Here is a 25,666-nt window from a genome sequence, read left to right as displayed (position 1 = left end):
CCAACATAATCCCATCACCAACTTCAGGAAACCGCTTGCAAAGGTAACGAAGCTTCTCATAAGATACACAGCTAGTGGGTTGTCACTTGAGGCAGACTGGCCAAAGTATCAAAAAAATGTGTATTTGGGTGAGCAACTAGCAGGAATCACTATGACACTCATAGGGTAGCCAATGCCTCGTCACCAGCATAATCACATCAGCAACTTCAAGAAACCCCTGGCAAAAGTTACAATGACTCTTAAGATACACAACTAGTGGCGTAGCTATCAGGCAGACTGGAAAGAGTATCTAAAAAATGTGTATTTGGGTGAAGAACTGGCAGGAATCTCTATGACTCTCTTGAGGCAGCCAATGCCTCGTCACCAGCAGAATCAAATCAGCAACTTCTAGAAACCCCTTTCAAAAGTAACGATGTTTCTCTTAAGATACACAACTAGTGGCGTATCGCTTCAGGCACACTGGAAACAGTATCTAAAAAATGTGTATTTGGGTGAGCAACTGGCACGAAACACTGTGACTCTCTTAGGGTAGCCAATATCTCGCCACCAGTATAATCACAGCTTCAAAGTCAAGAAACCGTTGGCAAGAGTAACGATGTTTCTCTTAAGATACACAACTAGTGGCGTATCGCTTCAGGCAGACTGGCCACAGTATCTCAAAATGTGTATTTGGGTGAGCAACTGGCAGAAAGCACTATGACTCTCTTAAGGTAGCCAATGCCTCGTCACCAACATAATCACATCAGCAACTTCAAGAAACCCCTGGCAAAAGTTACAATGACTCTTAAGTGACACAACTAGTGGCGTAGCTATCAGGCAGAAGGGAAAGAGTATCTAAAAAATGTGTATTTGGATGAGCAACTGGCAGGAAACACTGTGACTCTCTTAGGGTAGCCAATATCTCGTCACCAGTATAATCACATCTTCAAGGTCAAGAAACCGCTGGCAAGAGTAACGATGTTTCTCTTAAGATACACAACTAGTGGCGTATCGCTTCAGGCAGACTGGCCACAGTATCTCAAAATGTGTATTTGGGTGAGTACTGGCAGGAAGCACTATGACTCTCTTAAGGTAGCCAATGCCTCATCACCAACATAATCCCATCACCAACTTCAGGAAACCGCTTGCAAAGGTAACGAAGCTTCTCATAAGATACACAGCTAGTGGGGTGTCACTTGAGGCAGACTGGCCAAAGTATCAAAAAAATGTGTATTTGGGTGAGCAACTAGCAGGAATCACTATGACACTCATAGGGTAGCCAATGCCTCGTCACCAGCATAATCACATCAGCAAATTCAAGAAACCCCTGGCAAAAGTGACAATGACTCTTAAGATACACAAATAGTGGCGTAGCTATCAGGCAGACTGGAAAGTGTATCTAAAAAATGTGTATTTGGGTGAAGAACTGGCAGGAATCTCTATGACCCTCTTGAGGTAGCCAATGCTCCGTCACCAGCAGAATGAAATCAGCAACTTCTAGAAACCCCTTTCAAAAGTAACGATGTTTCTCTTAAGATACACAACTAGTGGCGTATCGCTTCAGGCACACTGGAAACAGTATCTAAAAAATGTGTATTAGGGTGAGCAACTGGCACGAAACACTGTGACTCTCTTAGGGTAGCCAATATCTCGTCACCAGTATAATCACAGCTTCAAAGTCAAGAAACCGTTGGCAAGAGTAACGATGTTTCTCTTACGATACACAACTAGTGGCGTATCGCTTCAGGCAGACTGGCCACAGTATCTCAAAATGTGTATTTGGGTGAGCAACTGGCAGGAAGCACTATGACTCTCTTAAGGTAGCCAATGCCTCGTCACCAGCATAATCACATCAGCAACTTCAAGAAACCCCTGGCAAAAGTTACAATGGCTCTTAAGATACACAACTAGTGGCGTAGCTATCAGGCAGACTGGAAAGAGTATCTAAAAAATGTGTATTTGGATGAGCAACTGGCACGAAACACTGTGACTCTCTTTGGGTAGCCAATATCTCGTAACCAGTATAATCACATCTTCAAAGTCAAGAAACAGCTGGCAAGAGTAACGATATTTCTCTTAAGATACACAACTAGTGGCGTATCGCTTCAGGCAGACTGGCCACAGTATCTCAAAATGTGTATTTGGGTGAGCAACTGGCAGGAAGCACTATGACTCTCTTAAGGTAGCCAATGCCTCGTCACCAACATAATCCCATCACTAACTTCAGGAAACCGCTTGCAAAGGTAACGAAGCTTCTCATAAGATACACAGCTAGTGGGGTGTCACTTGAGGCAGACTGGCCGAAGTATCAAAAAAATGTGTATTTGGGTGAGCAACTAGCAGGAATCACTATGAGACTCATAGGGTAGCCAATGCCTCGTCACCAGCATAATCACATCAGCAACTTCAAGAAACCCCCTGGCAAAAGTTACAATGACTCTTAAGATACACAACTAGTGGCGTAGCTATCAGGCAGACTGGAAAGAGTATCTAAAAAATGTGTAATTGGGTGAAGAACTGGAAGGAATCTCTATGACTCTCTAGAGGTAGCCAATGCCTCGTCACCAGCAGAATCAAATCAGCAACTTCTAGAAACCCCTGGCAAAAGTAACGATGTTTCTCTTAAGATACACAACTAGTGGCGTATCGCTTCAGGCACACTGGAAACAGTATCTATAAAATGTGTATTTGGGTGAGCAACTGGCACGAAACACTGTGACTCTGTTAGGGTAACCAATATCTCGTCACCAGTATAATCACATCTTCAAAGTCAAGAAACCGTTGGCAAGAGTAACGATGTTTCTCTTAAGATACACAACTAGTGGCGTATCGCTTCAGGCAGACTGGCCACAGTATCTCAAAATGTGTATTTGGGTGAGCAAAAGGCAGAAAGCACTTGACTCTCTTAAGGTAGACAATGCCTCGTCACCAACATAATCACATCACCAACTTCAAGAAACCGCTTGCAAAGGTAACGAAGCTTCTCATAAGATACACAGCTAGTGGGGTGTCACTTGAGGCAGACTGGCCAAAGTATCAAAAAAATGTGTATTTGGGTGAGCAACTAGCAGGAATCACTATGACACTCATAGGGTAGCCAATGCCTCGTCACCAGCATAATCACATCAGCAACTTCAAGAAACCCCTGGCAAAAGTTACAATGACTCTTAAGATACACAACTAGTGGCGTAGCTATCAGGCAGACTGGAAAGAGTATCTAAAAAATGTGTATTTGGGTGAAGAACAGGCAGGAATCTCTATGACTCTCTTAAGGTAGCCAACGCCTCGTCACCAGCAGAATGAAATCAGCAACTTCTAGAAACCCCTGGCAAAAGTAACGATGTTTCTCTTAAGATACACAACTAGTGGCGTATCGCTTCAGGCACACTGGAAACAGTATCTAAAAAATGTGTATTTGGGTGAGCAACTGGCACGAAACACTGTGACTCTCTTAGGGTAACCAATATCTCGTCACCAGTATAATCACATCTTCAAAGTCAAGAAACCGTTGGCAGGAGTAACGATGTTTCTCTTAAGATACACAACTAGTGGCGTATCGCTTCAGGCAGACGCCACAGTATCTCAAAATGTGTATTTGGGTGAGCAACTGGCAGAAAGCACTTGATTCTCGTAAGGTAGCCAATGCCTCGTCACCAACATAATCCCATCACCAACTTCAAGAAACCGCTTGCAAAGGTAACGAAGCTTCTCATAAGATACACAGCTAGTGGGGTGTCACTTGAGGCAGACTGGCCAAAGTATCAAAAAAATGTGTATTTGGGTGAGCAACTAGCAGGAATCACTATGACACTCATAGGGTAGCCAATGCCTCGTCACCAGCATAATCACATCAGCAACTTCAAGAAACCCCTGGCAAAAGTTACAATGACTCTTAAGATACACAAATAGTGGCGTAGCTATCAGGCAGACTGGAAAGAGTATCTAAAAAATGTGTATTTGGATGAGCAACTGGCAGGAAACACTGTGACTCTCTTAGGGTAGCCAATATCTCGTCACCAGTATAATCACATCTTCAAAGTCAAGAAACCGCTGGCAAGAGTAACGATGTTTCTCTTAAGATACACAACTAGTGGCGTATCGCTTCAGGCAGACTGGCCACAATATCTCAAAATGTGTATTTGGGTGAGCAACTGGCAGGAAGCACTATGACTCTCTTAAGGTATCCAATGCCTCGTCACCAACATAATCCCATCACCAACTTCAGGAAACCGCTTGCAAAGGTAACGAAGCTTCTCATAAGATACACAGCTAGTGGGTTGTCACTTGAGGCAGACTGGCCAAAGTATCAAAAAAATGTGTATTTGGGTGAGCAACTAGCAGGAATCACTATGACACTCATAGGGTAGCCAATGCCTCGTCACCAGCATAATCACATCAGCAACTTCAAGAAACCCCTGGCAAAAGTTACAATGACTCTTAAGATACACAACTAGTGGCGTAGCTATCAGGCAGACTGGAAAGAGTATCTAAAAAATGTGTATTTGGGTGAAGAACTGGCAGGAATCTCTATGACTCTCTTGAGGCAGCCAATGCCTCGTCACCAGCAGAATCAAATCAGCAACTTCTAGAAACCCCTTTCAAAAGTAACGATGTTTCTCTTAAGATACACAACTAGTGGCGTATCGCTTCAGGCACACTGGAAACAGTATCTAAAAAATGTGTATTTGGGTGAGCAACTGGCACGAAACACTGTGACTCTCTTAGGGTAGCCAATATCTCGTCACCAGTATAATCACAGCTTCAAAGTCAAGAAACCGTTGGCAAGAGTAACGATGTTTCTCTTAAGATACACAACTAGTGGCGTATCGCTTCAGGCAGACTGGCCACAGTATCTCAAAATGTGTATTTGGGTGAGCAACTGGCAGAAAGCACTATGACTCTCTTAAGGTAGCCAATGCCTCGTCACCAACATAATCACATCAGCAACTTCAAGAAACCCCTGGCAAAAGTTACAATGACTCTTAAGTGACACAACTAGTGGCGTAGCTATCAGGCAGACTGGAAAGAGTATCTAAAAAATGTGTATTTGGATGAGCAACTGGCAGGAAACACTGTGACTCTCTTAGGGTAGCCAATATCTCGTCACCAGTATAATCACATCTTCAAGGTCAAGAAACCGCTGGCAAGAGTAACGATGTTTCTCTTAAGATACACAACTAGTGGCGTATCGCTGCAGGCAGACTGGCCACAGTATCTCAAAATGTGTATTTGGGTGAGTACTGGCAGGAAGCACTATGACTCTCTTAAGGTAGCCAATGCCTCATCACCAACATAATCCCATCACCAACTTCAGGAAACCGCTTGCAAAGGTAACGAAGCTTCTCATAAGATACACAGCTAGTGGGGTGTCACTTGAGGCAGACTGGCCAAAGTATCAAAAAAATGTGTATTTGGGTGAGCAACTAGCAGGAATCACTATGACACTCATAGGGTAGCCAATGCCTCGTCACCAGCATAATCACATCAGCAAATTCAAGAAACCCCTGGCAAAAGTGACAATGACTCTTAAGATACACAAATAGTGGCGTAGCTATCAGGCAGACTGGAAAGAGTATCTAAAAAATGTGTATTTGGGTGAAGAACTGGTAGGCATCTCTATGACTCTCTTGAGGTAGCCAATGCCTCGTCACCAGCAGAATCAAATCAGCAACTTCTAGAAACCCCTGGCAAAAGTAACGATGTTTCTCTTAAGATACACAACTAGTGGCGTATCGCTTCAGGCACACTGGAAACAGTATCTAAAAAATGTGTATTTGGGTGAGCAACTGGCACGAAACACTGTGACTCTCTTAGGGTAACCAATATCTCGTCACCAGTATAATCACATCTTCAAAGTCAAGAAACCGTTGGCAAGAGTAACGATGTTTCTCTTAAGATACACAACTAGTGGCGTATCGCTTCAGGCAGACTGGCCACAGTATCTCAAAATGTGTATTTGGGTGAGCAACTGGCAGAAAGCACTATGACTCTCTTAAGGTAGCCAATGCCTCGTCACCAACATAATCACATCACCAACTTCAAGAAACCGCTTGCAAAGGTAACGAAGCTTCTCATAAGATACACAGCTAGTGGGGTGTCACTTTAGGCAGACTGGCCACAGTATCTCAAAATGTGTATTTGGGTGAGCAACTGGCAGAAAGCACTATGACTCTCTTAAGGTAGCCAATGCCTCGTCACCAACATAATCACATCACCAACCTCAAGAAACCGCTTGCAAAGGTAACGAAGCTTCTCATAAGATACACAGCTAGTGGGGTGTCACTTTAGGCAGACTGGCCAAAGTATCAAAATAATGTGTATTTGGGTGAGCAACTAGCAGGAATCACTATGACACTCATAGGGTAGCCAATGCCTCGTCACCAGCAGCATCAAATCAGCAACTTCTAGAAACCCCTTTCAAAAGTAACGATGTTTCTCTTAAGATACACAACTAGTGGCGTATCGCTTCAGGCACACTGGAAACAGTATCTAAAAAATGTGTATTTGGGTGAGCAACTGGCACGAAACACTGTGACTCTCTTAGGGTAGCCAATATCTCGTCACCAGTATAATCACATCTTCAAAGTCAAGAAACCGCTGGCAAGAGTAACGATGTTTCTCTTAAGATACACAACTAGTGGCGTATCGCTTCAGGCAGACTGGCCACAGTATCTCAAAATGTGTATTTGGGTGAGCAACTGGCAGGAAGCACTATGACTCTCTTAAGGTAGCCAATGCCTCGTCACCAACATAATCCCATCACCAACTTCAGGAAACCGCTTGCAAAGGTAACGAAGCTTCTCATAAGATACACAGCTAGTGGGTTGTCACTTGAGGCAGACTGGCCAAAGTATCAAAAAAATGTGTATTTGGGTGAGCAACTAGCAGGAATCACTATGACACTCATAGGGTAGCCAATGCCTCGTCACCAGCATAATCACATCAGCAACTTAAAGAAACCCCTGGCAAAAGTTACAATGACTCTTAAGATACACAACTAGTGGCGTAGCTATCAGGCAGACTGGAAAGGGTATCTAAAAAATGTGTATTTGGGTGAAGAACTGGCAGGAATCTCTATGACTCTCTTGAGGCAGCCAATGCCTCGTCACCAGCAGAATCAAATCAGCAACTTCTAGAAACCCCTTTCAAAAGTAACGATGTTTCTCTTAAGATACACAACTAGTGGCGTATCGCTTCAGGCACACTGGAAACAGTATCTAAAAAATGTGTATTTGGGTGAGCAACTGGCACGAAACACTGTGACTGTCTTAGGGTAGCCAATATCTCGTCACCAGTATAATCACAACTTCAAAGTCAAGAAACCGTTGGCAAGGGTAACGATGTTTCTCTTAAGATACACAACTAGTGGCGTATCGCTTCAGGCAGACTGGCCACAGTATCTCAAAATGTGTATTTGGGTGAGCAACTAACAGAAAGCACTATGACTCTCTTAAGGTAGCCAATGCCTCGTCACCAACATAATCACATCAGCAACTTCAAGAAACCCCTGGCAAATTTACAATGACTCTTAAGAGACACAACTAGTGGCGTAGCTATCAGGCAGACTGGAAAGAGTATCTAAAAAATGTGTATTTGGATGAGCAACTGGCAGGAAACACTGTGACTCTCTTAGGGTAGCCAATATCTCGTCACCAGTATAATCACATCTTCAAGGTCAAGAAACCGCTGGCAAGAGTAACGATGTTTCTCTTAAGATACACAACTAGTGGCGTATCGCTTCAGGCAGACTGGCCACAGTATCTCAAAATGTGTATTTGGGTGAGTACTGGCAGGAAGCACTATGACTCTCTTAAGGTAGCCAATGCCTCATCACCAACATAATCCCATCACCAACTTCAGGAAACCGCTTGCAAAGGTAACGAAGCTTCTCATAAGATACACAGCTAGTGGGGTGTCACTTGAGGCAGACTGGCCAAAGTATCAAAAAAATGTGTATTTGGGTGAGCAACTAGCAGGAATCACTATGACACTCATAGGGTAGCCAATGCCTCGTCACCAGCATAATCACATCAGCAAATTCAAGAAACCCCTGGCAAAAGTGACAATGACTCTTAAGATACACAAATAGTGGCGTAGCTATCAGGCAGACAGGAAAGAGTATCTAAAAAATGTGTATTTGGGTGAAGAACTGGTAGGAATCTCTATGACTCTCTTGAGGTAGCCAATGCCTCGTCACCAGCAGAATCAAATCAGCAACTTCTAGAAACCCCTGGCAAAAGTAACGATGTTTCTCTTAAGATACACAACTAGTGGCGTATCGCTTCAGGCACACTGGAAACAGTATCTAAAAAATGTGTATTTGGGTGAGCAACTGGCACGAAACACTGTGACTCTCTTAGGGTAACCAATATCTCGTCACCAGTATAATCACATCTTCAAAGTCAAGAAACCGTTGGCAAGAGTAACGATGTTTCTCTTAAGATACACAACTAGTGGCGTATCGCTTCAGGCAGACGCCACAGTATCTCAAAATGTGTATTTGGGTGAGCAACTGGCAGAAAGCACTATGACTCTCTTAAGGTAGCCAATGCCTCGTCACCAACATAATCACATCACCAACTTCAAGAAACCGCTTGCAAAGGTAACGAAGCTTCTCATAAGATACACAGCTAGTGGGGTGTCACTTTAGGCAGACTGGCCGAAGTATCAAAAAAATGTGTATTTGGGTGAGCAACTAGCAGGAATCACTATGACACTCATAGGGTAGCCAATGCCTCGTCACCAGCAGCATCAAATCAGCAACTTCTAGAAACCCCTTTCAAAAGTAACGATGTTTCTCTTAAGATACACAACTAGTGGCGTATCGCTTCAGGCACACTGGAAACAGTATCTAAAAAATGTGTATTTGGGTGAGCAACTGGCACGAAACACTGTGACTCTCTTAGGGTAGCCAATATCTCGTCACCAGTATAATCACATCTTCAAAGTCAAGAAACCGCTGGCAAGAGTAACGATGTTTCTCTTAAGATACACAACTAGTGGCGTATCGCTTCAGGCAGACTGGCCACAGTATCTCAAAATGAGTATTTGGGTGAGCAACTGGCAGGAAGCACTATGACTCTCTTAAGGTAGCCAATGCCTCGTCACCAACATAATCCCATCACTAACTTCAGGAAACCGCTTGCAAAGGTAACGAAGCTTCTCATAAGATACACAGCTAGTGGGGTGTCACTTGAGGCAGACTGGCCGAAGTATCAAAAAATGTGTATTTGGGTGAGCAACTAGCAGGAATCACTATGACACTCATAGGGTAGCCAATGCCTCGTCACCAGCATAATCACATGAGCAACTTCAAGAAACCCCTGGCAAAAGTTACAATGACTCTTAAGATACACAGCTAGTGGCGTAGCTATCAGGCAGACTGGAAAGAGTATCTAAAAAATGTGTATTTGGGTGAAGAACTGGCAGGAATCTCTATGACTCTCTTGAGGTAGCCAATGCCTCGTCACCAGCAGAATCAAATCAGCAACTTCTAGAAACCCCTGGCAAAAGTAACGATGTTTCTCTTAAGATACACAACTAGTGGCGTATCGCTTCAGGCACACTGGAAACAGTATCTAAAAAATGTGTATTTGGGTGAGCAACTGGCACGAAACAATGTGACTCTCTTAGGGTAGCCAATATCTCGTCACCAGTATAATCACAGCTTCAAAGTCAAGAAACCGCTGGCAAGAGTAACGATGTTTCTCTTAAGATACACAACTAGTGGCGTATCGCCTTAGGCACACTGGAAACAGTATCTATAAAATGTGTATTTGGGTGAGCAACTGGCACGAAACACTGTGACTCTGTTAGGGTAACCAATATCTCGTCACCAGTATAATCACATCTTCAAAGTCAAGAAACCGTTGGCAAGAGTAACGATGTTTCTCTTAAGATACACAACTAGTGGCGTATCGCTTCAGGCAGACTGGCCACAGTATCTCAAAATGTGTATTTGGGTGAGCAAAAGGCAGAAAGCACTTGACTCTCTTAAGGTAGACAATGCCTCGTCACCAACATAATCACATCACCAACTTCAAGAAACCGCTTGCAAAGGTAACGAAGCTTCTCATAAGATACACAGCTAGTGGGGTGTCACTTGAGGCAGACTGGCCAAAGTATCAAAAAAATCTGTATTTGGGTGAGCAACTAGCAGGAATCACTATGACACTCATAGGGTAGCCAATGCCTCGTCACCAGCATAATCACATCAGCAACTTCAAGAAACCCCTGGCAAAAGTTACAATGACTCTTAAGATACACAACTAGTGGCGTAGCTATCAGGCAGAGTGGAAAGAGTATCTAAAAAATGTGTATTTGGATGAGCAACTGGCAGGAAACACTGTGACTCTCTTAGGGTAGCCAATATCTCGTCACCAGTATAATCACATCTTCAAAGTCAAGAAACCGCTGGCAAGAGTAACGATGTTTCTCTTAAGATACACAACTAGTGGCGTATCGCTTCAGGCAGACTGGCCACAGTATCTCAAAATGTGTATTTGGGTGAGCAACTGGCAGGAAGCACTATGACTCTCTTAAGGTATCCAATGCCTCGTCACCAACATAATCCCATCACCAACTTCAGGAAACCGCTTGCAAAGATAACGAAGCTTCTCATAAGATACACAGCTAGTGGGTTGTCACTTGAGGCAGACTGGCCAAAGTATCAAAAAAATGTGTATTTGGGTGAGCAACTAGCAGGAATCACTATGACACTCATAGGGTAGCCAATGCCTCGTCACCAGCATAATCACATCAGCAACTTCAAGAAACCCCTGGCAAAAGTTACAATGACTCTTAAGATACACAACTAGTGGCGTAGCTATCAGGCAGACTGGAAAGAGTGTCTAAAAAATGTGTATTTGGGTGAAGAACTGGCAGGAATCTCTATGACTCTCTTGAGGCAGCCAATGCCTCGTCACCAGCAGAATCAAATCAGCAACTTCTAGAAACCCCTTTCAAAAGTAACGATGTTTCTCTTAAGATACACAACTAGTGGCGTATCGCTTCAGGCACACTGGAAACAGTATCTAAAAAATGTGTATTTGGGTGAGCAACTGGCACGAAACACTGTGACTCTCTTAGGGTAGCCAATATCTCGTCACCAGTATAATCACAGCTTCAAAGTCAAGAAACCGTTGGCAAGGGTAACGATGTTTCTCTTAAGATACACAACTAGTGGCGTATCGCTTCAGGCAGACTGGCCACAGTATCTCAAAATGTGTATTTGGGTGAGCAACTGGCAGAAAGCACTATGACTCTCTTAAGGTAGCCAATGCCTCGTCACCAACATAATCACATCAGCAACTTCAAGAAACCCCTGGCAAAAGTTACAATGACTCTTAAGAGACACAACTATTGGCGTAGCTATCAGGCAGACTGGAAAGAGTATCTAAAAAATGTGTATTTGGATGAGCAACTGGCAGGAAACACTGTGACTCTCTTAGGGTAGCCAATATCTCGTCACCAGTATAATCACATCTTCAAAGTCAAGAAACCGCTGGCAAGAGTAACGATGTTTCTCTTAAGATACACAACTAGTGGCGTATCGCTTCAGGCAGACTGGCCACAGTATCTCAAAATGTGTATTTGGGTGAGTACTGGCAGGAAGCACTATGACTCTCTTAAGGTAGCCAATGCCTCATCACCAACATAATCCCATCACCAACTTCAGGAAACCGCTTGCAAAGGTAACGAAGCTTCTTATAAGATACACAGCTAGTGGGGTGTCACTTGAGGCAGACTGGCCAAAGTATCAAAAAAATGTGTATTTGGGTGAGCAACTAGCAGGAATCACTATGACAATCATAGGGTAGCCAATGCCTCGTCACCAGCATAATCACATCAGCAAATTCAAGAAACCCCTGGCAAAAGTGACAATGACTCTTAAGACACACAAATAGTGGCGTAGCTATCAGGCAGACTGGAAAGAGTATCTAAAAAATGTGTATTTGGGTGAAGAACTGGTAGGAATCTCTATGACTCTCTTGAGGTAGCCAATGCCTCGTCACCAGCAGAATCAAATCAGCAACTTCTAGAAACCCCTGGCAAGAGTAACGATGTTTCTCTTAAGATACACAACTAGTGGCGTATCGCCTTAGGCACACTGGAAACAGTATCTATAAAATGTGTATTTGGGTGAGCAACTGGCACGAAACACTGTGACTCTGTTAGGGTAACCAATATCTCGTCACCAGTATAATCACATCTTCAAAGTCAAGAAACCGTTGGCAAGAGTAACGATGTTTCTCTTAAGATACACAACTAGTGGCGTATCGCTTCAGGCAGACTGGCCACAGTATCTCAAAATGTGTATTTGGGTGAGCAAAAGGCAGAAAGCACTTGACTCTCTTAAGGTAGACAATGCCTCGTCACCAACATAATCACATCACCAACTTCAAGAAACCGCTTGCAAAGGTAACGAAGCTTCTCATAAGATACACAGCTAGTGGGGTGTCACTTGAGGCAGACTGGCCAAAGTATCAAAAAAATCTGTATTTGGGTGAGCAACTAGCAGGAATCACTATGACACTCATAGGGTAGCCAATGCCTCGTCACCAGCATAATCACATCAGCAACTTCAAGAAACCCCTGGCAAAAGTTACAATGACTCTTAAGATACACAACTAGTGGCGTAGCTATCAGGCAGAGTGGAAAGAGTATCTAAAAAATGTGTATTTGGATGAGCAACTGGCAGGAAACACTGTGACTCTCTTAGGGTAGCCAATATCTCGTCACCAGTATAATCACATCTTCAAAGTCAAGAAACCGCTGGCAAGAGTAACGATGTTTCTCTTAAGATACACAACTAGTGGCGTATCGCTTCAGGCAGACTGGCCACAGTATCTCAAAATGTGTATTTGGGTGAGCAACTGGCAGGAAGCACTATGACTCTCTTAAGGTATCCAATGCCTCGTCACCAACATAATCCCATCACCAACTTCAGGAAACCGCTTGCAAAGATAACGAAGCTTCTCATAAGATACACAGCTAGTGGGTTGTCACTTGAGGCAGACTGGCCAAAGTATCAAAAAAATGTGTATTTGGGTGAGCAACTAGCAGGAATCACTATGACACTCATAGGGTAGCCAATGCCTCGTCACCAGCATAATCACATCAGCAACTTCAAGAAACCCCTGGCAAAAGTTACAATGACTCTTAAGATACACAACTAGTGGCGTAGCTATCAGGCAGACTGGAAAGAGTGTCTAAAAAATGTGTATTTGGGTGAAGAACTGGCAGGAATCTCTATGACTCTCTTGAGGCAGCCAATGCCTCGTCACCAGCAGAATCAAATCAGCAACTTCTAGAAACCCCTTTCAAAAGTAACGATGTTTCTCTTAAGATACACAACTAGTGGCGTATCGCTTCAGGCACACTGGAAACAGTATCTAAAAAATGTGTATTTGGGTGAGCAACTGGCACGAAACACTGTGACTCTCTTAGGGTAGCCAATATCTCGTCACCAGTATAATCACAGCTTCAAAGTCAAGAAACCGTTGGCAAGGGTAACGATGTTTCTCTTAAGATACACAACTAGTGGCGTATCGCTTCAGGCAGACTGGCCACAGTATCTCAAAATGTGTATTTGGGTGAGCAACTGGCAGAAAGCACTATGACTCTCTTAAGGTAGCCAATGCCTCGTCACCAACATAATCACATCAGCAACTTCAAGAAACCCCTGGCAAAAGTTACAATGACTCTTAAGAGACACAACTATTGGCGTAGCTATCAGGCAGACTGGAAAGAGTATCTAAAAAATGTGTATTTGGATGAGCAACTGGCAGGAAACACTGTGACTCTCTTAGGGTAGCCAATATCTCGTCACCAGTATAATCACATCTTCAAAGTCAAGAAACCGCTGGCAAGAGTAACGATGTTTCTCTTAAGATACACAACTAGTGGCGTATCGCTTCAGGCAGACTGGCCACAGTATCTCAAAATGTGTATTTGGGTGAGTACTGGCAGGAAGCACTATGACTCTCTTAAGGTAGCCAATGCCTCATCACCAACATAATCCCATCACCAACTTCAGGAAACCGCTTGCAAAGGTAACGAAGCTTCTTATAAGATACACAGCTAGTGGGGTGTCACTTGAGGCAGACTGGCCAAAGTATCAAAAAAATGTGTATTTGGGTGAGCAACTAGCAGGAATCACTATGACAATCATAGGGTAGCCAATGCCTCGTCACCAGCATAATCACATCAGCAAATTCAAGAAACCCCTGGCAAAAGTGACAATGACTCTTAAGATACACAAATAGTGGCGTAGCTATCAGGCAGACTGGAAAGAGTATCTAAAAAATGTGTATTTGGGTGAAGAACTGGTAGGAATCTCTATGACTCTCTTGAGGTAGCCAATGCCTCGTCACCAGCAGAATCAAATCAGCAACTTCTAGAAACCCCTGGCAAAAGTAACGATGTTTCTCTTAAGATACACAACTAGTGGCGTATCGCTTCAGGCACACTGGAAACAGTATCTAAAAAATGTGTATTTGGGTGAGCAACTGGCACGAAACACTGTGACTCTCTTAGGGTAACCAATATCTCGTCACCAGTATAATCACATCTTCAAAGTCAAGAAACCGTTGGCAAGAGTAACGATGTTTCTCTTAAGATACACAACTAGTGGCGTATCGCTTCAGGCAGACTGGCCACAGTATCTCAAAATGTGTATTTGGGTGAGCAACTGGCAGAAAGCACTATGACTCTCTTAAGGTAGCCAATGCCTCGTCACCAACATAATCACATCACCAACTTCAAGAAACCGCTTGCAAAGGTAACGAAGCTTCTCATAAGATACACAGCTAGTGGGGTGTCACTTTAGGCAGACTGGCCAAAGTATCAAAAAAATGTGTAATTGGGTGAGCAACTAGCAGGAATCACTATGACACTCATAGGGTAGCCAATGCCTCGTCACCAGCAGCATCAAATCAGCAACTTCTAGAAACCCCTTTCAAAAGTAACGATGTTTCTCTTAACATACACAACTAGTGGCGTATCGCTTCAGGCACACTGGAAAAAGTATCTAAAAAATGTGTATTTGGGTGAGCAACTGGCACGAAACACTGTGACTCTGTTAGGGTAACCAATATCTCGTCACCAGTGTAATCACAGCTTCAAAGTCAAGAAACCGCTGGCAAGAGTAACGATGTTTCTCTTAAGATACACAACTAGTGGCGTATCGCTTCAGGCAGACGCCACAGTATCTCAAAATGTGTATTTGGGTGAGCAACTGGCAGGAAGCACTATGACTCTCTTAAGGTAGCCAATGCCTCGTCACCAACATAATCCCATCACCAACTTCAGGAAACCGCTTGCAAAGGTAACGAAGCTTCTCATAAGATACACAGCTAGTGGGGTGTCACTTGAGGCAGACTGGCCAAAGTATCAAAAAAATGTGTATTTGGGTGAGCAACTAGCAGGAATCACTATGACACTCATAGGGTAGCCAATGCCTCGTCACCAGCATAATCACATCAGCAACTTCAAGAAACCCCTGGCAAAAGTTACAATGACTCTTAAGATACACAACTAGTGGCGTAGCTATCAGGCAGACTGGAAAGAGTATCTAAATAATGTGTATTTGGATGAGCAACTGGCAGGAAACACTGTGACTCTCTTAGGGTAGCCAATATCTCGTCACCAGTATAATCACATCTTCAAAGTCAAGAAACCGCTGGCAAGAGTAACGATGTTTCTCTTAAGATACACAACTAGTGGCGTATCGCTTCAGGCAGACTGGCCACAGTATCTCAAAATGTGTATTTGGGTGAGCAACTGGCAGGAAGCACTATGACTCTCTTAAGGTAGCCAATGCCTCGTCACCAACATAATCCCATCACCAACTTCAGGAAACCGCTTGCAAAGGTAACGAAGCTTCTCATAAGATACACAGCTAGTGGGGTGTCACTTGAGGCAGACTGGCCAAAGTATCAAAAAAATGTGTATTTGGGTGAGCAACTAGCAGGAATCACTATGACACTCATAGGGTAGCCAATGCCTCGTCACCAGCATAATCACATCAGCAACTTCAAGAAACCCCTGGCAAAAGTTACAATGACTCTTAAGATACACAACTAGTGGCGTAGCTATCAGGCAGACTGGAAAGAGTATCTAAATAATGTGTATTTGGATGAGCAACTGGCAGGAAACACTGTGACTCTCTTAGGGTAGCCAATATCTCGTCACCAGTATAATCACATCTTCAAAGTCAAGAAACCGCTGGCAAGAGTAACGATGTTTCTCTTAAGATACACAACTAGTGGCGTATCGCTTCAGGCAGACTGGCCACAGTATCTCAAAATGTGTATTTGGGTGAGCAACTGGCAGGAAGCACTATGACTCTCTTAAGGTATCCAATGCCTCGTCACCAACATAATCCCATCACCAACTTCAGGAAACCGCTTGCAAAGGTAACGAAGCTTCTCATAAGATACACAGCTAGTGGGTTGTCACTTGAGGCAGACTGGCCAAAGTATCAAAAAAATGTGTATTTGGGTGAGCAACTAGCAGGTATCACTATGACACTCATAGGGTAGCCAATGCCTCGTCACCAGCATAATCACATCAGCAACTTCAAGAAACCCCTGGCAAAAGTTACAATGACTCTTAAGATACACAACTAGTGGCGTAGCTATCAGGCAGACTGGAAAGAGTATCTAAAAAATGTGTATTTGGGTGAAGAACTGGCAGGAATCTCTATGACTCTCTTGAGGCAGCCAATGCCTCGTCACCAGCAGAATCAAATCAGCAACTTCTAGAAACCCCTTTCAAAAGTAACGATGTTTCTCTTAAGATACACAACTAGTGGTGTATCGCTTCAGGCACACTGGAAACAGTATCTAAAAAATGTGTATTTGTGTGAGCAACTGGCACGAAACACTGTGACTCTCTAAGGGTAGCCAATATCTCGTCACCAGTATAATCACAGCTTCAAAGTCAAGAAACCGTTGGCAAGAGTAACGATGTTTCTCTTATGATACACAACTAGTGGCGTATCGCTTCAGGCAGACTGGCCACAGTATCTCAAAATGTGTATTTGGGTGAGCAACTGGCAGAAAGCACTATGACTCTCTTAAGGTAGCCAATGCCTCGTCACCAACATAATCACATCAGCAACTTCAAGAAACCCCTGGCAAAAGTTACAATGACTCTTAAGAGACACAACTAGTGGCGTAGCTATCAGGCAGACTGGAAAGAGTATCTAAAAAATGTGTATTTGGATGAGCAACTGGCAGGAAACACTGTGACTCTCTTAGGGTAGCCAATATCTCGTCACCAGTATAGTCACATCTTCAAAGTCAAGAAACCGCTGGCAAGAGTAACGATGTTTCTCTTAAGATACACAACTAGTGGCGTATCGCTTCAGGCAGACTGGCCACAGTATCTCAAAATGTGTATTTGGGTGAGTACTGGCAGGAAGCACTATGACTCTCTTAAGGTAGCCAATGCCTCATCACCAACATAATCCCATCACCAACTTCAGGAAACCGCTTGCAAAGGTAACGAAGCTTCTCATAAGATACACAGCTAGTGGGGTGTCACTTGAGGCAGACTGGCCAAAGTATCAAAAAAATGTGTATTTGGGTGAGCAACTAGCAGGAATCACTATGACACTCATAGGGTAGCCAATGCCTCGTCACCAGCATAATCACATCAGCAACTTCAAGAAACCCCTGGCAAAAGTTACAATGACTCTTAAGATACACAACTAGTGGCGTAGCTATCAGGCAGACTGGAAAGAGTATCTAAAAAATGTGTATTTGGATGAGCAACTGGCAGGAAACACTGTGACTCTCTTAGGGTAGCCAATATCTCGTCACCAGTATAATCACATCTTCAAAGTCAAGAAACCGCTGGCAAGAGTAACGATGTTTCTCTTAAGATACACAACTAGTGGCGTATCGCTTCAGGCAGACTGGCCACAGTATCTCAAAATGTGTATTTGGGTGAGCAACTGGCAGGAAGCACTATGACTCTCTTAAGGTAGCCAATGCCTCGCACCAACATAATCCCATCACCAACTTCAGGAAACCGCTTGCAAAGGTAACGAAGCTTCACATAAGATACACAGCTAGTGGGGTGTCACTTGAGGCAGACTGGCCAAAGTATCAAAAAAATGTGTATTTGGGTGAGCAACTAGCAGGAATCACTATGACACTCATAGGGTAGCCAATGCCTCGTCACCAGCATAATCACATCAGCAACTTCAAGAAACCCCTGGCAAAAGTTACAATGACTCTTAAGATACACAACTAGTGGCGTAGCTATCAGGCAGACTGGAAAGCGTATCTAAAAATGTGTATTTGGGTGAAGAACTGGCAGGAATCTCTATGACTCTCTTGAGGTAGCCAATGCTTCGTCACCAGCAGAATCAAATCAGCAACTTCTAGAAACCCCTGGCAAAAGTAACGATGTTTCTCTTAAGATACACAACTAGTGGCGTATCGCTTCAGGCAGACTGGCCACAGTATCTCAAAATGTGTATTTGGGTGAGCAACTGGCAGAAAGCACTATGACTCTCTTAAGGTACCCAATGCCTCGTCACCAACATAATCACATCACCAACTTCAAGAAACCGCTTGCAAAGGTAACGAAGCTTCTCATAAGATACACAGCTAGTGGGGTGTCACTTGAGGCAGACTGGCCAAAGTATCAAAAAAATGTGTATTTGGGTGAGCAACTAGCAGGAATCACTATGACACTCATAGGGTAGCCAATGCCTCGTCACCAGCATAATCACATCAGCAACTTAAAGAAACCCCTGGCAAAAGTTACAATGACTCTTAAGAACACAACTAGTGGCGTAGCTATCAGGCAGACTGGAAAGAGTATCTAAAAAATGTGTATTTGGATGAGCAACTGGCAGGAAACACTGTGACTCTCTTAGGGTAGCCAATATCTCGTCACCAGTATAATCACATCTTCAAAGTCAAGAAACCGCTGGCAAGAGTAACGATGTTTCTCTTAAGATACACAACTAGTGGCGTATCGCTTCAGGTAGACTAGCCAAAGTATCAAAAAAATGTGTATTTGGGTGAGCAACTAGCAGGAATCACTATGACACTCGTAGGGTAGCCAATGCTTCGTCACCAGCATAATCACATCAGCAACTTCTAGAAACCCCTGGCAAAAGTAACGATGTTTCTCTTAAGATACACAACTAGTGGCGTATCGCTTCAGGCACACTGGAAACAGTATCTAAAAAATGTGTATTTGGGTGAGCAACTGGCACGAAACACTGTGACTCTCTAAGGGTAACCAATATCTCGTCACCAGTATAATCACATCTTCAAAGTCAAGAAACCGTTGGCAAGAGTAACGATGTTTCTCTTAAGATACACAACTAGTGGCGTATCGCTTCAGGCAGACTGGCCACAGTATCTCAAAATGTGTATTTGGGTGAGCAACTGGCAGAAAGCACTATGACTCTCTTAAGGTACCCAATGCCTCGTCACCAACATAATCACATCACCAACTTCAAGAAACCGCTTGCAAAGGTAACGAAGCTTCTCATAAGATACACAGCTAGTGGGGTGTCACTTGAGGCAGACTGGCCAAAGTATCAAAAAAATGTGTATTTGGGTGAGCAACTAGCAGGAATCACTATGACACTCATAGGGTAGCCAATGCCTCGTCACCAGCATAATCACATCAGCAACTTCAAGAAACCCCTGGCAAAAGTTACAATGACTCTTAAGATACACAACTAGTGGCGTAGCTATCAGGCAGACTGGAAAGAGTATCTAAAAAATGTGTATTTGGATGAGCAACTGGCAGGAAACACTGTGACTCTCTTAGGGTAGCCAATATCTCGTCACCAGTATAATCACATCTTCAAAGTCAAGAAACCGCTGGCAAGAGTAACGATGTTTCTCTTAAGATACACAACTAGTGGCGTATCGCTTCAGGTAGACTAGCCAAAGTATCAAAAAAATGTGTATTTGGGTGAGCAACTAGCAGGAATCACTATGACACTCGTAGGGTAGCCAATGCTTCGTCACCAGCATAATCACATCAGCAACTTCTAGAAACCCCTGGCAAAAGTAACGATGTTTCTCTTAAGATACACAACTAGTGGCGTATCGCTTCAGGCACACTGGAAACAGTATCTAAAAAATGTGTATTTGGGTGAGCAACTGGCACGAAACACTGTGACTCTCTTAGGGTAACCAATATCTCGTCACCAGTATAATCACATCTTCAAAGTCAAGAAACCGTTGGCAAGAGTAACGATGTTTCTCTTAAGATACACAACTAGTGGCGTATCGCTTCAGGCAGACTGGCCACAGTATCTCAAAATGTGTATTTGGGTGAGCAACTGGCAGAAAGCACTATGACTCTCTTAAGGTAGCCAATGCCTCGTCACCAACATAATCACATCACCAACTTCAAGAAACCGCTTGCAAAGGTAACGAAGCTTCTCATAAGATACACAGCTAGTGGGGTGTCACTGGAGGCAGACTGGCCAAAGTATCAAAAAAATGTGTATTTGGGTGAGCAACTAGCAGGAATCACTATGACACTCATAGGGTAGCCAATGCCTCGTCACCAGCATAATCACATCAGCAACTTAAAGAAACCCCTGGCAAAAGTTACAATGACTCTTAAGATACACAACTAGTGGCGTAGCTATCAGGCAGACTGGAAAGAGTATCTAAAAAATGTGTATTTGGATGAGCAACTGGCAGGAAACACTGTGACTCTCTAAGGGTAGCCAATATCTCGTCACCAGTATAATCACATCTTCAAAGTCAAGAAACCGCTGGCAAGAGTAACGATGTTTCTCTTAAGATACACAACTAGTGGCGTATCGCTTCAGGCACACTGGAAAAAGTATCTAAAAAATGTGTATTTGGGTGAGCAACTGGCACGAAACACTGTGACTCTGTTAGGGTAACCAATATCTCGTCACCAGTGTAATCACAGCTTCAAAGTCAAGAAACCGCTGGCAAGAGTAACGATGTTTCTCTTAAGATACACAACTAGTGGCGTATCGCTTCAGGCAGACGCCACAGTATCTCAAAATGTGTATTTGGGTGAGCAACTGGCAGGAAGCACTATGACTCTCTTAAGGTAGCCAATGCCTCGTCACCAGCATAATCACATCAGCAACTTCAAGAAACCCCTGGCAAAAGTTACAATGACTCTTAAGATACACAACTAGTGGCGTAGCTATCAGGCAGACTGGAAAGAGTATCTAAATAATGTGTATTTGGATGAGCAACTGGCAGGAAACACTGTGACTCTCTTAGGGTAGCCAATATCTCGTCACCAGTATAATCACATCTTCAAAGTCAAGAAACCGCTGGCAAGAGTAACGATGTTTCTCTTAAGATACACAACTAGTGGCGTATCGCTTCAGGCAGAATGGCCACAGTATCTCAAAATGTGTATTTGGGTGAGCAACTGGCAGGAAGCACTATGACTCTCTTAAGGTATCCAATGCCTCGTCACCAACATAATCCCATCACTAACTTCAGGAAACCGCTTGCAAAGGTAACGAAGCTTCTCATAAGATACACAGTTAGTGGGTTGTCACTTGAGGCAGACTGGCCAAAGTATCAAAAAAATGTGTATTTGGGTGAGCAACTAGCAGGAATCACTATGACACTCATAGGGTAGCCAATGCCTCGTCACCAGCATAATCACATCAGCAACTTCAAGAAACCCCTGGCAAAAGTTACAATGACTCTTAAGATACACAACTAGTGGCGTAGCTATCAGGCAGACTGGAAAGAGTATCTAAAAAATGTGTATTTGGGTGAAGAACTGGCAGGAATCTCTATGACTCTCTTGAGGCAGCCAATGCCTCGTCACCAGCAGAATCAAATCAGCAACTTCTAGAAACCCCTTTCAAAAGTAACGATGTTTCTCTTAAGATACACAACTAGTGGTGTATCGCTTCAGGCACACTGGAAACAGTATCTAAAAAATGTGTATTTGGGTGAGCAACTGGCACGAAACACTGTGACTCTCTAAGAGTAGCCAATATCTCGTCACCAGTATAATCACAGCTTCAAAGTCAAGAAACCGTTGGCAAGAGTAACGATGTTTCTCTTATGATACACAACTAGTGGCGTATCGCTTCAGGCAGACTGGCCACAGTATCTCAAAATGTGTATTTGGGTGAGCAACTGGCAGAAAGCACTATGACTCTCTTAAGGTAGCCAATGCCTCGTCACCAACATAATCACATCAGCAACTTCAAGAAACCCCAGGCAAAAGTTACAATGACTCTTAAGAGACACAACTAGTGGCGTAGCTATCAGGCAGACTGGAAAGAGTATCTAAAAAATCTGTATTTGGATGAGCAACTGGCAGGAAACACTGTGACTCTCTTAGGGTAGCCAATATCTCGTCACCAGTATAATCACATCTTCAAAGTCAAGAAACCGCTGGCAAGAGTAACGATGTTTCTCTTAAGATACACAACTAGTGGCGTAACGCTTCAGGCAGACTGGCCACAGTATCTCAAAATGTGTATTTGGGTGAGTACTGGCAGGAAGCACTATGACTCTCTTAAGGTAGCCAATGCCTCATCACCAACATAATCCCATCACCAACTTCAGGAAACCGCTTGCAAAGGTAACGAAGCTTCTCATAAGATACACAGCTAGTGGGGTGTCACTTGAGGCAGACTGGCCAAAGTATCAAAAAAATGTGTATTTGGGTGAGCAACTAGCAGGAATCACTATGACACTCATAGGGTAGCCAATGCCTCGTCACCAGCATAATCACATCAGCAAATTCAAGAAACCCCTGGCAAAAGTTACAATGACTCTTAAGATACACAAATAGTGGCGTAGCTATCAGGCAAACTGGAAAGAGTATCTAAAAAATGTGTATTTGGGTGAAGAACTGGCAGGAATCTCTATGACTCTCTTGAGGTAGCCAATGCCTCGTCACCAGCAGAATCAAATCAGCAACTTCTAGAAACCCCTGGCAAAAGTAACGATGTTTCTCATAAGATACACAACTAGTGGCGTATCGCTTCAGGCAGACTGGCCACAGTATCTCAAAATGTGTATTTGGGTGAGCAACTGGCAGAAAGCACTATGACTCTCTTAAGGTAGCCAATGCCTCGTCACCAACATAATCACATCACCAACTTCAAGAAACCGCTTGCAAAGGTAACGAAGCTTCTCATAAGATACACAGCTAGTGGGGTGTCACTTTAGGCAGACTGGCCAAAGTATCAAAAAAATGTGTATTTGGGTGAGCAACTAGCAGGAATCACTATGACACTCATAGGGTAGCCAATGCCTCGTCACCAGCATAATCACATCAGCAACTTCAAGAAACCCCTGGCAAAAGTTACAATGACTCTTAAGATACACAACTAGTGGCGTAGCTATCAGGCAGACTGGAAAGAGTATCTAAGAAATGTGTATTTGGATGAGCAACTGGCAGGAAACACTGTGACTCTCTTAGGGTAGCCAATATCTCGTCACCAGTATAATCACATCTTCAAAGTCAAGAAACCGCTGGCAAGAGTAACGATGTTTCTCTTAAGATACACAACTAGTGGCGTATCGCTTCAGGCAGACTGGCCACAGTATCTCAAAATGTGTATTTGGGTGAGCAACTGGCAGGAAGCACTATGACTCTCTTAAGGTAGCCAATGCCTCGCACCAACATAATCCCATCACCAACTTCAGGAAACCGCTTGCAAAGGTAACGAAGCTTCACATAAGATACACAGCTAGTGGGGTGTCACTTGAGGCAGACTGGCCAAAGTATCAAAAAAATGTGTATTTGGGTGAGCAACTAGCAGGAATCACTATGACACGCATAGGGTAGCCAATGCCTCGTCACCAGCATAATCACATCAGCAACTTCAAGAAACCCCTGGCAAAAGTTACAATGACTCTTAAGATACACAACTAGTGGCGTAGCTATCAGGCAGACTGGAAAGCGTATCTAAAAATGTGTATTTGGGTGAAGAACTGCCAGGAATCTCTATGACTCTCTTGAGGTAGCCAATGCTTCGTCACCAGCAGAATCAAATCAGCAACTTCTAGAAACCCCTGGCAAAAGTAACGATGTTTCTCTTAAGATACACAACTAGTGGCGTATCGCTTCAGGCACACTGGAAACAGTATCTAAAAAATGTGTATTTGGGTGAGCAACTGGCACGAAACACTGTGACTCTCTAAGGGTAACCAATATCTCGTCACCAGTATAATCACATCTTCAACGTCAAGAAACCGTTGGCAAGAGTAACGATGTTTCTCTTAAGATACACAACTAGTGGCGTATCGCTTCAGGCAGACTGGCCACAGTATCTCAAAATGTGTATTTGGATGAGCAACTGGCAGAAAGCACTATGACTCTCTTAAGGTTCCCAATGCCTCGTCACCAACATAATCACATCACCAACTTCAAGAAACCGCTTGCAAAGGTAACGATGCTTCTCATAAGATACTGAGCTAGTGGGGTGTCACTTGAGGCAGACTGGCCAAAGTATCAAAAAAATGTGTATTTGGGTGAGCAACTAGCAGGAATCACTATGACACTCATAGGGTAGCCAATGCCTCGTCACCAGCATAATCACATCAGCAACTTAAAGAAACCCCTGGCAAAAGTTACAATGACTCTTAAGATACACAACTAGTGGCGTAGCTATCAGGCAGACTGGAAAGAGTATCTAAAAAATGTGTATTTGGATGAGCAACTGGCAGGAAACACTGTGACTCTCTTAGGGTAGCCAATATCTCGTCACCAGTATAATCACATCTTCAAAGTCAAGAAACCGCTGGCAAGAGTAACGATGTTTCTCTTAAGATACACAACTAGTGGCGTATCGCTTCAGGTAGACTAGCCAAAGTATCAAAAAAATGTGTATTTGGGTGAGCAACTAGCAGGAATCACTATGACACTCGTAGGGTAGCCAATGCTTCGTCACCAGCATAATCACATCAGCAACTTCTAGAAACCCCTGGCAAAAGTAACGATGTTTCTCTTAAGATACACAACTAGTGGCGTATCGCTTCAGGCACACTGGAAACAGTATCTAAAAAATGTGTATTTGGGTGAGCAACTGGCACGAAACACTGTGACTCTCTTAGGGTAACCAATATCTCGTCACCAGTATAATCACATCTTCAAAGTCAAGAAACCGTTGGCAAGAGTAACGATGTTTCTCTTAAGATACACAACTAGTGGCGTATCGCTTCAGGCAGACTGGCCACAGTATCTCAAAATGTGTATTTGGGTGAGCAACTGGCAGAAAGCACTATGACTCTCTTAAGGTAGCCAATGCCTCGTCACCAACATAATCACATCACCAACTTCAAGAAACCGCTTGCAAAGGTAACGAAGCTTCTCATAAGATACACAGCTAGTGGGGTGTCACTTGAGGCAGACTGGCCAAAGTATCAAAAAAATGTGTATTTGGGTGAGCAACTAGCAGGAATCACTATGACACTCATAGGGTAGCCAATGCCTCGTCACCAGCATAATCACATCAGCAACTTCAAGAAACCCCTGGCAAAAGTTACAATGACTCTTAAGATACACAACTAGTGGCGTAGCTATCAGGCAGACTGGAAAGAGTATCTAAAAAATGTGTATTTGGATGAGCAACTGGCAGGAAACACTGTGACTCTCTTAGGGTAGCCAATATCTCGTCACCAGTATAATCACATCTTCAAAATCAAGAAACCGCTGGCAAGAGTAA

This window comes from Schistocerca nitens, chromosome 3 (assembly GCF_023898315.1).
Source record: "Schistocerca nitens isolate TAMUIC-IGC-003100 chromosome 3, iqSchNite1.1, whole genome shotgun sequence".
Lineage (NCBI taxonomy): Eukaryota > Metazoa > Arthropoda > Insecta > Orthoptera > Acrididae > Schistocerca > Schistocerca nitens.
This window is presented reverse-complemented; position numbering follows the sequence as displayed.